Source organism: Drosophila kikkawai, chromosome 3R (assembly GCF_030179895.1).
Source record: "Drosophila kikkawai strain 14028-0561.14 chromosome 3R, DkikHiC1v2, whole genome shotgun sequence".
Taxonomy (NCBI): Eukaryota; Metazoa; Arthropoda; class Insecta; order Diptera; family Drosophilidae; genus Drosophila; species Drosophila kikkawai.
The window spans coordinates 26,576,486-26,586,999 of record NC_091731.1 but is presented as its reverse complement, the minus strand read 5'-3'; the positions used below and the strand labels follow the sequence as shown (position 1 = coordinate 26,586,999).

Here is a 10,514-nt window from a genome sequence, read left to right as displayed (position 1 = left end):
AAACCTTCTTTTGTTGTCTAGCCTTTGATTTCTGGTTGCGTTTTTTACGCCGTGGGAAAGGACATTTGGGGCTAAGCTAATGGGTTCGACTGAAGCCGTGAAACAATCGAAAGATGTTTGTGAATTGAGGTTGAGCTGGGATTTCTTTGGGGGGATCACCACCAGTGACTCCTATGATTGACATTTCAAATCAGGAGAATGAAAAGCTCTTTTGGGTAGTTGAACATTTAGCTTAAGGTAGCTATTGAAATCGTTTTTTGTATTTAAGAACTTAGAGTCAGTAGTCATAAATTAATTAAAAACGTTTACTTATACTTGTGAATTTTTGTATTATTTAATATTACCAATATGTATTTCCTTTGTTTTTAGCTTTAATATCTCCTCTGGCCATTGAAATAAAACAACTCATCATCAACTAACTACCAGCTACGGACATGAATTTGCAATTAAGTTACGGTTTTTGTTGTCCAAATATTAGCACTTGCATTTTCAATAAATGTCCATGACGGGCGACGACAGCAGCAGCAACAACTCATCGAAGTCGTGTCGGAGGGAGCTCATTTGCATGGAAGTCATTTGAAGTTGAGGCAGAAGCAGCAGCCTCCGATAAGTTTGACTTCAGCAGCAGGTTCAGGTTCAGACTCGGATGCAGATACAAAGAACACGCTTCATTTGGCCAGGAGGGGGCGGGCAGGAAGGTTGCTTGGAAGTTGGAAGATAAACAACAATGGCACGCACTGATTTGACCGGGGACGTGGACGTGGACCGGGGCAGGACATCCACAGGGACGGACTCTTGTTCGGGACAGCTGACAACACTTGATCTTTGATTGGCAAGGAGATGGCCAAGGGCCCAGGAGCCGGCGGAAGAGCTGACGAGACCGGGCAATTAGCAAAGAGAAATCCATCCGAGAGGTTTGGCTGAAATGAAGCTGAAGCGTTGAATGCCTCACTAAGTGCATGAATAAATAAACTGAAAGACACTTGACGGCACTACTACCTACGCTCTGTCCGGCAGCCAGCCACCAATCCTGTCCACCCAAACCGAGACCCCTCATCTCCTCCGAGCGGCTAGCCATCTCCTCCTTGGTCAACACATGTTAACAACTTGATGGACGAAAAGCCAAACGGCCCAGAAGCTTACATTGCACTATGGGGTTTTTGACCACTTTATGTGGCATTTAATCATTTTTTAAAAGTGCTCTAATTTAAAAAAAATTACTGGGAATGTATTAACAGAACATCAAACTGTTATGCCTCATACTCAAAATGTTAATACTTAACAGCATATGTTAGCATAACAGCTGCAAAGTCAGCTGTTGCATCCGAAAGCGCGTCTGCTAAGTTTGCCATTTTAACGAAGTGATCTTTGAAATTAAACTATTCGTGTAAGACACCATTTGTAAAGGAAAAAACTAATGGACATTGATTTTACAGGTATTAACTACATGTTAAATGCATTAACTGTTTAACTTGTGCGTGTTTATACTGACATTTTGTCATTTTATAAATGCACCTTATGCTGAATTTTGAGAAACAAATTTCAACTTTGGGAAGAGTTTTGAAATAGAAGTTCGCATTAGTTTTTAATGCGTCCAATTGTATGTTGTAGCGTTGTCAATTCTGAGCAAAAATCAGTTAGTTTTATAGTGCACTTTTCCGCACTTTTGGTGCAATTTGAATTTTTCTTAGATAACCTCACTGTTTTCAACGCCAATTTGGTGGCTGTTTGTATGGGAAAACACTGAATTCCGGTCTTTTGGTTATTTTTGTTCCTAGAGAAAGCGTTGTCCGATTTTGTTCAAAATTGATATATAGTGTTAAAATAGCAACAAATATACGCTCCTTAAATTTCATTAATTTATCTTTACTTTTACCCGATCGTTCCTATGGGAGCTATAGGATATAGTTTCCTGATCCAAACGATTTTCATACTATATGTGCCTAGGATCAAATAATGATGATTGGTAAAGTTTCATGTCGATATCTCCAAAACTGACCGAGTTATTAATTAATGCCACAAAAACTGGTCAAAAACCCCATAGTGCATTGTAAGCAAACAGTGAGGCAGAGGGGCTGGAGAATATATATGTATATGTGTATGTTCTCTTCAGTGGGTGAACACTGTGAAAAATAATAATAATAATAACCTAATTTGTTAATAAATATATTAAATCTTCCTAAAGGAAAAACAAATTTTAAATAATTATTCAAATATAAAATATAATTCTGAATACATATTAAATTCAAAGCATTGCTTTCCTGGTTTGTCTCTCTGTAAAATATGTGGCCTTTGGGGGACGTGTTGAAGGGACAACCTCAAGCCGCAGGGTAAAAAAAGATCTGCTGGAGACACACGAGTATATGCAAATTGAAAGGCAAATAAAATTATTATTCACATTTTTGGCATGCCCCATGAGCACTAAACTAACAGCTGAGAACAATGCAAAAACATGGCCAAGAACGGTTGACCAAGGGGACTCCTTTGGGGGCCAAGTTGATGGTGTGACAGACGAGGAAACTTCTGAGAGAGAGGTCCATAAAAGTCATACGTCTCCTGACAATGATGTGGATTGCTGATGGCTGAAATGGGTTGGAAAAATTGATAGTTGGGCATTTAAAGTTAAGTGATAAGACAAAGAGATATTTTTTTGCTTTAAACTATTTAAGCTTCAAGGACTTTAAAGTTTTATATTATTTTTATCTGCCTCCAACTTATATTTCGAATGCCACTTCTTTATTTATCCCTTCCGAAGTCCGTGCCATGTCCAGCTTACTTACTCTATCTTCATTATACGACTCATTAAGATATTAAAAATGCACTCAGCTCTACACTTAATGCACAATGCCCCGGGCCTGTCCCAAAGGGATAAGGCCAATAATTTCAACAGTATGGCAATTGCAACTACTAAATAACTAATTGCCCAACTGGTCAGGTTGTGCGATGACAAACAACAACAACAACGGACGAGATAAGTGCAGCATTTGTCTGTCTGCCGGTGGAGACAACAAATTGTAGCTTTATGTATAAATTAAATAATGAAATTTTGCTAATTGCCAACTGCCGGACGGGAAAGTCAAAAGGATCTTAAGGCAAACTTGAGGCTTTAATTCAATTTTTAATGCTTAAGTTTTGGCTAGCATAAATAAATAAGTTGGACAAACAAACACAAACACAAATGTGCAGAACTAACGAATGTACAAACACATATCCATGTGTGCTTGTAATCTTATCGAAAATCTTGGCAGAAAGGCAAATGCCAATATTTGTCTGGCCCCAGTTGGCCAATGATTGAATGAGTGAGTGAGTCAGTGAGTTGTTCACTTAACTTTTTGCCCTGGCCAAGACTGGATTTTCAATTAAAATTGATTTTATGCAAATTTTCAATTAGACCAAACACACGCACACACACACACACACTCGCTGAAGGGCAGCAGACAAACAAGCAAACAAACTGATGTTGTCAAGGAGTTTGCCAGGATATCCTTAACGTAGACATTCATTTTGGACTTGTGCAAACCACTTGAGATAAATAGATTTTAAGTTGCAGACTATCTTTTCGTATTTCTTTCTCAAATTTTAGCATGTATGTGCGTCTGACTAGGGGGGGATGATACCTCGCTCTTTGGGCCCCGTGAATGCTGATTACGTAATTGCATTTTAGACGTCGCAAAATATTCGTACAACATTTTGGCGTTTACTTCATTTGCAGCGCCTTTCAGCATCAATTACAGCCATCCACGACGAGTGTGTGAGTGTGGGGGAGTGCTAAATGTTTTCCAGGATTCACTAATTGCATTAAAAAAGAAGTTCGCCCGCCGTTCGCCTCGCCCCACTTCGCATCGTTGTCTGGCGCTTTCGCCAAATTATACAAAATCGAGCAGACAACAAGGGGTGTCGAGCCCTAGGGGATGGGGGCGGAAGGCTCCCCGCCTGGTCACGCCTTTCGTCGGATGAGCTCCTCCTCCGTCGGCTGTCTTTGCCCGTTTAAGTTGCAATTTGCTTGCATGTCACTGGGAAATGCTTTCAGACAATGTTAGCCAACGGGAGTAGAAGCAGCGGGATACGAAATACGAGATACAGGATACAGGAGAGGACAGGAGTCAACAGGACCATTTATCCCTCTGCTCATGCCAATGCATTAGTCACCAGGAATTCCAAGTTCGAACAGTATTTGTCCACCTGGGGTGTGGATGGTTTTCTGGGAATTAACATAAAATAAGGTCAATAAATAATAATAATATATAAATTTTATTAAGGTACCATATCTATTCTGTAGCTTAATTTAAATGTACAAATATATGTTATTAAATTAGCAACCTTAGAATATTTGTATTATTTTGCCATGGATAAAAAGTCTGCCCTACAAATTGGCCAAACAATAAACCCCTTTTAGGATCAGCTTCCAAACTCCAATTGAACTAAAAGAGATTTTGATGTAAGCCCATTTTGATGTTGACACACAGGTAACATTAACCCATTAAAGCTCGACACTGAAAACTAACACCTACAAGTGTAGCTGGTCGAAATCCCTGATACCAAAAAAAAAATAGAAACTACAACTAAGCGAATATGGGCTAAAGCCGAAACCCGGAATAACAAACTGGACAAACATTTCGACAAAACTGAGCCGCAAAATTGCTTTTTAATGCCACACCGCCGGCGCCAGTATAGCGAGGGAAAGGCACATATCGATGGGACTCCCCTACTCTCACTCTCTCCTCGCTGGGTTTGCCTAATTTCCGCTGTCAGGCAGCCAAACTAAGCCATCAGATCAATGGAAAACTATGTCAGCAATACCGATTTTTGTGTGTTTTCATTCTGTTATCCCATGCTACCAAAGGGTATGGTGAATTTTCCGATGCGAAGTTATGTATCTTGCAATTCAGGTAATTTAAACATTCTCAAAAGGTTTGATTTAACATTTGCCATGTAATTTAATTTCGATTTCCTAAACCATATGAAGGCACTTCAAATAAATCTTTTGATTGCTTAATATAATTAGTGTTAAATATGTACTTGGTTTAGAGTTTATAAATTTGATGTAGGGTATTTCGAATTCCGCTTGACTAATATTGCAGTTTTTTTAGGATTATTTTAGCTGACTTTGCTTCGACGCCGTGAAATCGGTTTAAAACTGATGTTGACTCTAGTGAAAGTTGGTAACTGTGCTACCAAGTGCAATTAGGAAATTGAATAAAGGATTTCGGCTGGAAAGTGAAATAGCATCGAGAGCAAAATTCTGGATATTTGCTCTGCCTGCCAGTTCGAAGTGCCCCTACATTTTGGCATTCCTTGGCCTGGATTGTGGCAGACACAGTCATAAAGGCCAGGAAACATGGCAGGCCTTCATGGCGGCTCAACACTGACAGGTGTAAATTGCCGAGGCTTAACAAAAGCCACTGCAAAGCTGGCCGTAAGCAGGAGTAGCAGCAGGAGGCTGGCTGTACTGGATGTCTTTGGTGTCCGTTTAATTAATTTGACAACACCCCCGTCCCACACGGCACAGACTTATCCACTGGGCCTCGGCTAAAACTCTCCAAGAACGTCACTTAATTAATTTGCCTGCTTGCTGGCTGTCCGCCAGTCCATCCGTCCGTGTGCTGTGTGCACTTAATGCCGGAAGTTGAAGAAATACGGCCACATTTGGGCTTCATGGCAAATTTCATCACATGCCCGAAATGGCAAGGAGCTCTGGCACAGTCCACCGGCCCGCATGTGTGTGTAAATCAATCAAAATGCTTCCGCCGGGATCCAACAAAGGCAGCCCCTCCTCTTCCCTGTTGTGCAACCACTCAATTTATGGGAAATCTCATGCTGAAGTCTAAGAAGCTTACAGCGCCCAAAAGCGTTTACGCATTTTTAACCCATTATGCCCCACTCTGAGTTGGTCTAAGCCGCTCTCGGGGCGCCACCTCCGATGTATGCTATGCCCGGCCCCAACGTCCCTATCTACCTCTGTGAGTGATGCCGACAAACTCATTAGAAGCCAAAGGCAAGTCATAAATTTACAAACAGTCCGGAGACCAAACCGAAACCAAAGACGGCCCTCCGAAGCCACCCATTCTCCCCTTGAAGCCTCACTACTGGGTCGATGTGTGTGCCTTGTGGCACGTGGAAATGCTGTTAAAGCCAACTTCCTTGAACTGTCAGTGCCTCGACTGTTCCAGCTCAAGTTGAAGAAGTGCCTGAGCATCCGGCTAACGCTTTTGATTGAAGGCGAACTGCACACGGAATTAGGAGATAGTCTGGCTAAGGCTTTGAGAATTAAAACGAGATTTTCCTCTTAAGTACATGCATAATAAATACATTTTATATAACTGCAGTTTGAATATTGTTTGATAATTGTAGTGTTTCTGTCTAATATAGCTATTATCCTTATCATTTCAGGCTCTATGAAAACAGTTGATAAATAAATCTGGATTCATCTCTGCTGCCTGCAATCATAATTCACCCGTTCCCCAAACGGAGGCCCATTAGCTGTGCATTATCCTTTCTCAAATAATGCAAGTTTTCACCGCATGCAGACTTGGGTGGTGTTAGCACCCCTATTCCGTATGTTCGCTTTCATTAATGGATGGCAAAGAACAAAACGCATCAAAGCGGATTATCCAACCTCCCAGCCACACATCCATCCTGCAGATGCACACGAAAGCCCCCAAAGCCCCCTCTCGAAATCTCATCATTGATGGCGATGGCGCGGTGTCGGGGAATCACTCCGATGCACTAAAATCCTATTAAATCTGTTTGCCAGGGCGGGGGCGGGGCCACAACAAAGGCGGTGCCAAAAACATTAGTCAAGTATTTTCCAGCCATTTTTGGCTCACGAAAAATGCAAATACGCCGAACGCGATGGAGATGGAAATGGAATACGAGTATAATGAATGCAATTCGCTGTTGCGTGGCTTTCTGGAGTGCCAGCAGTACTTTTGGGGGGATATCCCCGCCGAGTGGGTTTCCACAGCGAAAAATGAAAGGCGATGAACAGAGCAAAGAAGCACACGAAGCCATTTGAAATTTAAAACCAACAACAGCATCGACTACGCATAATTTACCTCCTTGGGTAAGTGGCAGTGCCGAAGACTTGCTCCATCCGCCATCCGCCGTCCTCCGTCTTCCAGTTGCCTGTCAAATCGTCAGCTCATGGAAATGTTTTATTTCGCCGGCCTCGATCGGGCGGTGTGCGTGGGTGGGATTTGACTCTGAACCCGCTCAGTCGTGGCACTCCGCCACTAATGATTATGCCAGCTGGCAGCTCAGGACCTGGTCGCGAGCTCTCGGATTCCACCAAACGAATGGCAGAACAAGTGAGCCGTGGATTTCAGCTGGATGTGAGTGGGCGGTATGCTGGAAAGTCAGCTTAGCCGACTTTTGTTTTATAACTCTCAGTTTCTCCAATTATAAATAAATCAAGAAAATATTGTAGGATCGTTTCAATAGGTTCACCTCGACAAAGTAGCTGTGTACACTTAACTTAGCAACTGCTTAACCCTGGAGCAGCTCAGCTTGCAACAGGAGGAAATTTAACGTCCTCTAAGCTGACCCAATTAGTCGAGCTCAGCAGGCTTCTATATATATATATATATATGTACTCCTATTTCCACCACAGAATTTTTTCAGCTTCCGGCTGATTCTTCTGCAGGGCTGCTTCAAAAATTACATTAAACATACTTTTATTTAATTCCCCTTCTAAGCCACTCCCCCCGGGAGTGTTGTTGTACATGCTGCAGTTTTCATAATTTATTAAATTGCCAGTCGTCGGACCCGCGTCTGCTCCTAGCTTACTGGTATCTCCAGCTCCAAGAGCATCCAGCTCACTTTTGCGGCTTGTCTGCCCGTCTCCCTCGCCGGGAATCGCATTAGCTGCAATTAATTAAGTTTTGCACTGGCCATTTACAGTGGCTACTGCCAGTGTGTGTGCAGCAAATTAACAGTTCATAAATATCCCACACGAAGTCGTAAATAGTTGTGGGGCAGCCCAAGGAGAAGGAGAACTGAAGATAAACTCTCCATGCCGGGAAGCTCAGAGATGAGAAAATCGGTGAGACCCTACCTATGGTTGTAAAATATCTAAGCTATATAGGTATAGAAACCACTTGAACACAATCTGCTCAAACCCAAACACTGAGACTTTCTGCAAGGGTCAAGAGTTTTCTATATTTTCGATTAACAATTCTTTGTTTATGCTTTTTAGAACCCTCAAACAGGCCGCATACCTCACGTATTCAATTTGTCAAAAAACAAACTAGGGAATGGGAAAACAAATTGGAAAGAAATGAAGGAAAACATGCCCAAATAATAAGCCAAAGCCTTGGGGCTAAGTCCAAATCCAAAGCCGAGTTCGAGTCGCTGCACTCGCATCCGCATCAGCCTCGAGTTTGGCTCACATTGTCACCTGGTCTGGGTAAATGTCAATTGTTCGCCAATCCCACGGCCTTTGGGATTCGGGACCTAGGACTGAGGACTGAGGACCGAGGACCAAGACCTAGGATGTGCCGTGGGGTTGAACACTCAACAAATTGCATGTCAACAGCTCTGGCACAAACGTCAGCGCATTGTGGCCCGACAGGATTATCCCCTGGTGCACCTACAGTGCGGCTCGATCCAGGATTAGAGATGACAAAAACGGGGAGAGGTAGGTACGGTTTGCAAGGATGAGTACGATTCAAAATTCTGCGATATTTGTACTTCCCCATTTGGCCATGGCAAGTTGAAAATAATTATCCAGAGATCAGGCCCGACATTGCGAATCAATCGGGCTTGTAATTCGTGTTTTCAGCTATTCGGTGGGACCCATCCAGGGCATCAAACATCGCCCACGCAGCTGCTTCCGCATTGTCCCGGCTTTATGGCCACTCGAAAATGCTTTAAATACGACTCTCGGGTTTTACGAACTGTCCAAAAACGGAGATGTCAACAGGCTGCACTCATAAATTAGTGGAGCACCCAGAAATTAATTGTTATCACATGGAGTTTATCGCTTGGAACTTGCAGTTTTTTTTCACATTTTTCAGTCTTTTTTTAGGGAACCCTAAGTTCACCGTTAGCGACTGAAACTAATTAAGTTTCCACAGTTTCATTTTGGTAGTCGGTCGGTGAAGTCGGTTTACATTTTTATGGCTTTATTTACGACTTTTTCTCATTGGCCAGCGGAGAAAGAATTGTTTGGGTTTTTTCTCCCAACTTCTTTTTAATGCATTTTAATACTAATTACCACACGATCCACTCGTTCCCACCTTTGTCCCTTCGACTGTCTGCCCACTACCAATTTTTAGTTTACGACTTTTCACATTTTAATGGCCTTCACATCGCCACAATCCGTTAAGAGTTGGAATTTTATTTCTCGTAAAAGAAATACAATTTCAGCATCATTAAACGTAAAATGCTTGCCTGCACTAATTTCGTTTCTTAATATTTTTCCAAACACCTGAAGAACTGACTCCGACCGTCGGTTTCTAATGATCCGCCACAAACTCCAGCTTCAGAGTCGCTCTTTTTCTCTATCGATAACGACTTGAGTACAATTTTATGGTTCACTTTGTGAGAGATTTGTTTGTTGTTGCTATTTGGCTGCGCTTATTGCACCTAATGCAGCGTATCCAGAAAGCAGACCCGCGAGAAAATTGGATTCTTGTAAAATGAACCTGTTAACCAGAAGATTTTGAATGGACAAGTGGCGAGGAGATTGTCCCTAATGGGCATCGATTGTTCTTTCCCAACGGAAAGTAGATCTTCAGTTTTGGGCTAACCAATTTCTTACGGGTTAACTAATCAATCTCAAGTTGAATGGGAAGAACAATAACATTAGGCCAGAAAGGTGCTTTCAAATTTTATATTTCATTCAAGTGTGAAAGAGCAGAGGGACTTAGAAATTGGTTCCCCAACCAGTTGAATTTTTAATTAAATTAATAGTAGTTCTCACTCAAAGAACTCCAATAAGTGTGAGAGTTAATTATACATTAGATAAAATTACTCACTTAATCATTCCAAAAACTGTGTCAACTAAAGTTGCTTGTGCTTGTAAAATCTGTCCGCCTAACTTTTGGCCAACTAATTGCATAATACAACCTCCCGCAATATTTTAATGTAATATTTGAAAATTACAAATTTCCACACACTGCCACCTCACGCGAAATCCCCGTTTAAGCTGGGGAAGAGTGCCGTCGGGCCACAAAACCAAATTACTGGCAATTAGTTGACACCAACCCAGCCAACTTTCTGTGACAACTTGCTGGCGGCTAATCTGGGAGGAGCTTCCGACAATTATTTATGAGTAGTCACTGCCGCAGCAGTGACTGGGAACTGGGAACTGTGACTCGGATTTATGGGGGGGAGAAGTCAGCCAAGTGCATTTTATGTGATTAACTTTTTATCAAATCCGTTCAGGGCAGCAAGCTGCTAAAACACGAATCGCAATTGCAATTCACTTTGCTTTCCCTGCCGCCGGTCCCAGCTGGACTTTCCCGAGGGAGCTTTTCACGAATGTTATTCTAAATATGCGTTTATTTATTTAC

General features: G+C 42.1%; 1 long non-coding RNA gene across 4 annotated transcripts; it reads right to left on the bottom strand.

Annotated features, from left to right (window-relative positions):
• Nucleotides 1-393: 393 nt before the first annotated feature.
• On the bottom strand, nucleotides 394-9,485 carry LOC138928744 (uncharacterized). 4 transcript variants are annotated; one of them, XR_011445076.1, is made up of 3 exons: nucleotides 9,237-9,485; nucleotides 1,000-2,582; nucleotides 394-931 (listed from the first exon to the last, which is right to left on the bottom strand). It is a non-coding gene; the product is annotated as an uncharacterized lncRNA (long non-coding RNA). The 4 variants fall into 4 exon arrangements; XR_011445075.1 differs by having other exon boundaries at nucleotides 394-951; nucleotides 1,004-2,582; XR_011445077.1 differs by having other exon boundaries at nucleotides 394-2,345; nucleotides 2,432-2,582.
• Nucleotides 9,486-10,514: the final 1,029 nt, after the last annotated feature.